Below are 4,795 nucleotides of genomic sequence, written 5' to 3'. Positions count from 1 at the left end.
GAATACTCCTTTGCGTGTGACAAGTTTAAACTGGTTCAAGTCGGTGTAATAATTAGCCGTAATGATTTTTTTATCATCAGATAAATATGATGACAATTTATCTATACTGCTCGCCATAAATCGAAGTGAGTCAATAAATCTTAGATGAACTTTTATCGTTTCCACTGATTTTGTGAAAGAAATATATTTTTCTTTATTGATGGGGAGTAATTTCACGGCACCTTCAAATTGTTTGGCTAAAGCCTTAATGAAGAAATGGGAACGTAACCAGATAAGTTGTGGAAAACCACGGGGATTATACATGACTCGTTTGTAATTTAAATTACAGCCTGGATGAGCGGCGCCTCGATATTTTCCCGTGAAATGACAGTGATCCCGGTGTTTCACTGCTTTATCTGTGAAAATACCTCCACAAATTAACAATTTTTGGCTGAATTAAAATCCTTCCACATATCTGCCGTCAAATACATGGGCTCATTGCGTTGTAGTTCAGCATCCACTTTTACAGCTAAATCACGCAATTTTTCAATAAACAACTCGATACAATCTAGCCCCCGATAAACACACAGTTCAGAATTTGAGTCATCATAGTTACACTTTACATAATACGCTACACTATATGGTACATGTTTTTGATAGATTTTAGTATTGTCATTATTGTCATATGGCACTTTTTCCAACAAACACTCTGTATCGGCATATACAACAAAAGGAACGCTAAGCTGATGCTTAAAATTCTTAAACTTCAGATATTTATCATTATTTGTGGGAAATATCATACGACACTTGTTCAGGAATATGCAATCCATCCTGTGAGTCGCATAAGATTTCTCCACTTTGAAATGACACAAGCATCTATCACATATGTATGTACGTTGATTACCTTTCCATAATTGGCTGCTGAGTAGTCTGGAGAGGTTGGAGATCCATGTATAATAGAAAATTTTTTCAGTTGACCGTCTATCATCTTTTTTTTTAATCATCAATAGATGAATGGTTTTCTCAGCTTCTTGAAGTGTCGTTGGGGGTCGCGAGCTTAAATATAAAGGCACGATCCATTCTTTTCCTGTATCTTCATCACATTCAATTATATATACATTTATCGACATGTCATTCAGTTTTTCAAATTTTGGTATATCCTTTATAGCCATAGGATAATTAAACATACCGAAATTTTTAATACTGTACCGAATGGTGGATAGGAATTTGGACGTTTTCTATCTTGAACATTGCAGCGAGCCGCCATGATGAACCATAAAAAACAGAAAGAGTCGTCCTCATTTCGAACATTTATGACAGCCTTTTTTATTTGAATCCATCGGGGTACCTCAACAAAACTTGAAGCTCCACGTAATGGATTATATTTATGAATATTTACATCCATATTGATAACTTCCCGGAGTGACCATCCTGAATCCTTTCCTTGGAGTTCATCCACCTTGACTAAAAGTTTATTTTTTATAAACTCTTCAAACCACTGGTTGAGGTGGGTAGATTCCAAGAGAATCTCATTTTTTGTGCTGAAAAGTTTTTCTTCTTCCAAAAATTCTCCATTTTTCCGAACTTCATACTTACACAATAACACTACATTCACTTTTCGACCACGTTCCGTTTTTAAAGCATTTTTAAGACGCACACAAAGCATTCGGTGAGCATCGTGCAAAAATTTGATTAAATCTTGTTTTTGCAAATTAATGATGACGCCAGTCCTCATGCGGCCTTCAAATGCNAAACCACTGGTTGAGGTGGGTAGATTCCAAGACAATCTCATTTTTTGTGCTGAAAAATTTTTCTTCTTCCAAAAATTCTCCATTTTTCCGAACTTCATACTTAAACGATAACACTACATTCACTTTTAGACCACGTTCCCTTTTTAAAGCATTTTTAAGACGCACACAAAGCATTCGGCGAGCATCATCCAAAAATTTGATTAAATCTTGTTTTTTCAAATTAATGATGACGCCAGTCCTCATGCGGCCTTCAAATGCACTTTGAATATCTTCCCATCGCACTCTATCGGTTAAATTGTCTCTCAACCCCCTCCCAATGGTTTCCAAGGCTTTGAATGAAACTTCGAATGTTTTCAATCGAGATAACATATATGTCAACCGCAACTTTTGACCTTGAGAGACACCCCCATGCAAAAGTTGTTTGACTTCTCGCGTCTTACCCCGGATATCATGGAGACTTCGTTGAATTTCCGCTGGTCTTCGATCCATCTTCAAAAGCTCATACTCTTCCTCCAAACGTTTGAGCCACTGCTTGCACACAAGAGAATTCATCGTGACAAAACTGAGACGTTACTCGTAAGTCTTACGTAAGAACTGATGAAAAACCATGGAAAAACCTCGGTTTTATAGTCTAGACAATGGTCAGAGGGGGTGGGGGTAAATCATGTGAGAAAAAAAAAGACAGAGGCGAAAATTTTCGCGACGGTGAGATAATTTTTTTCTGAAAAGGTGTTCTCAAGATCACTTATCTCGAAACAAAATTGAGTCTGAAAAACTTTCACTTTTTCCCATTCTTGCTTTCTTAACCCTTATCTAGCTGAAATGTTTGGACATAAAGGTGATAAATCATCTAATGTTGAACAGGCTTGGGGAAAGTTGACGGATGCGATGAGAAATGACTGGTACATCAAAAGATGCCGACGATGTTCGGAGCATTATCAAACTACTGAAGGAGATACTTTTGATGGACCGATGCCCATGATAAGGGATTGTATTAAATGTAATAAGTTTTGAAATTAAAAAAGCACTGTTTTTTTTAAATAATATTTATTCATATAATTTGAAAATGTAATGTAATTTGAAAATTTGAAAATTTAATGATGAAAAATTTCATCAATAAAAAAAATAAAATGAAAATATTGTTTTTTTCCTTTGTCCTCTAAGAAGCTTCCTACGCCTCCTCAGTTGGTTTCAAGAACTGGCCTAGAATGAAATCATTGTATGGGCCACCCAAGAACTTCAGCTCTATTTTACCCTCCGAAACAAGTATCTGGAAATTTTTCCATTCCTCCGGTTCAGTATTGAAATAATTGGCTGCTCTTTTTGTCACCAAGACGGCATGCTCCCCATCCAAATGGAAAATCACACTTTCCCCGAATTTCGTTTTTGCCTTCTGAACGGCGGTGATGGCGTAGATGTTTTCTGGCTCCAACTCTGCCATTTTCTTCAGAGGAAGATTCTCCCTCTTCGAGACACTGTTGAATTTTTCAAAGTTCATGCTTCTGGTGTTGCGATGTTGGTCTTCTGGAGATCTGAGCACAACGCTTCAATGTCACTTTTCAACTGAATGATTCTCTTCAATTGGTCGATATCTTTCAGCAGACGCTCAAGTCTTTGTTTCAACTCACGAGTTTTGTTCAAAGCTTGTTGTCGTCGGATGAAGTACTTCTTCATGAGGAGGGTGAAAAATACTGATGCTGTGCCCTTGAACTTGGCGTGTTATATAATTCTTCGCCCCACTTCTTCACAGTTTTCTCAATAGAATCAGGAGAGGGGGTTGCTTTAAAAAAGTGACAGGTTTTCTCAACCTTGCATGTCATCTGAACATTTCCTGGGATTGCCCTTAATCTCTGCTGTGAGCACTCAACCTTCTCATCTTAGGAATGTCACACTTTCTCTTTTCCAGGTATAAAAAAATGATTTATGACCTTTTGCACTTGACCCCTGCGATGATGACTGATTCTTATCTCAGGAATGTCACACTTTCTCTTTTCCAGGAATTGTACAAAAAAATGATTTATGATCTTTTGCACTTAACCCTTGCTGTGATGACTCATTCTTCTTATCTCAGGATTGTCACACTTTCTCTTTTCCAGGTATAAGAAAAATGATTTATGACCTTTTGCACTTAACCCTTGTGATGATGACTCATCCTTCTTATCTCAGGTACAATCTCAAAAATGTTAAAAGCCATTATGCCCCCCCCTCCTCTTTCAACATTCATGTTTAGGAGTCGCGAATTAAACCGCGAATTGAAACAGCGAATTAAAACCGCGAATTCTAACCGCGAATTAAAACTGCGACTTGATTAATCCCACCCCATCACCCTAGCTCTTGCCCCTCCCCCAGGATAGACGAAACGTAGAATCCGCGGATTAAAAGGCGAATTAAAACCACAAATTAATTAATCCCATCCTACCACCCGCTCGCGGGACCCTCCAGTCCCTAGAATCGATTAAATATAACATCCGCGAATTAAACCGTGAATAAAAATCTCCAAAATTGAAAATCTCAAATTCGAATCAAAATTGTGAATCAAAACCGCGAATTAAAACCGCGAATTAAACCCGCGAATTAAAACCGCGATTTGATTAATCCCACTCCACCACCCACTCGCGGGGGCCTCTTCCACAAGTCTCCAGCGCTCGCCCCAGAAACGTTGCCCCAGAACCCGTCTGATACATCTACTAATCTCGATGACGATGACCAACACCACCACAATTCCAGCATTCCAAGTTGGCCGCGCTGGGTCGTGGAAGTGGGAGTGGAGCAGTTGGACCGCTCGCCGCAAGGGCGGCGGGGGAAGCCGTGACCGTCGCGGGATTTGACCCGGTTGTCCCGGATGAGGAGGGTGCAGGACTGCGCGGGCGTCTGTAATGATTTTTCTTTGGCCTCAACAAATACTCAATAAACCCTAACCCAGAAGTCTCGATTATCCAAACACGGCCAACTCATTACCTTCGTTCTCGTAATCCGACAAGTCTGAAACGCCAAAAACCATAACGCTAACACTGGACTTCGGGAACAATCAGCAGCTCATCCAATCCTTATTTCGTGTATTTAGG

Source organism: Diachasma alloeum, unplaced genomic scaffold (genome assembly GCF_001412515.2).
Source record: "Diachasma alloeum isolate Michigan unplaced genomic scaffold, Dall2.0 Dall_scaffold_00431, whole genome shotgun sequence".
NCBI lineage: Eukaryota > Metazoa > Arthropoda > Insecta > Hymenoptera > Braconidae > Diachasma > Diachasma alloeum.
Note: the sequence above shows the minus strand (reverse complement) of the source record.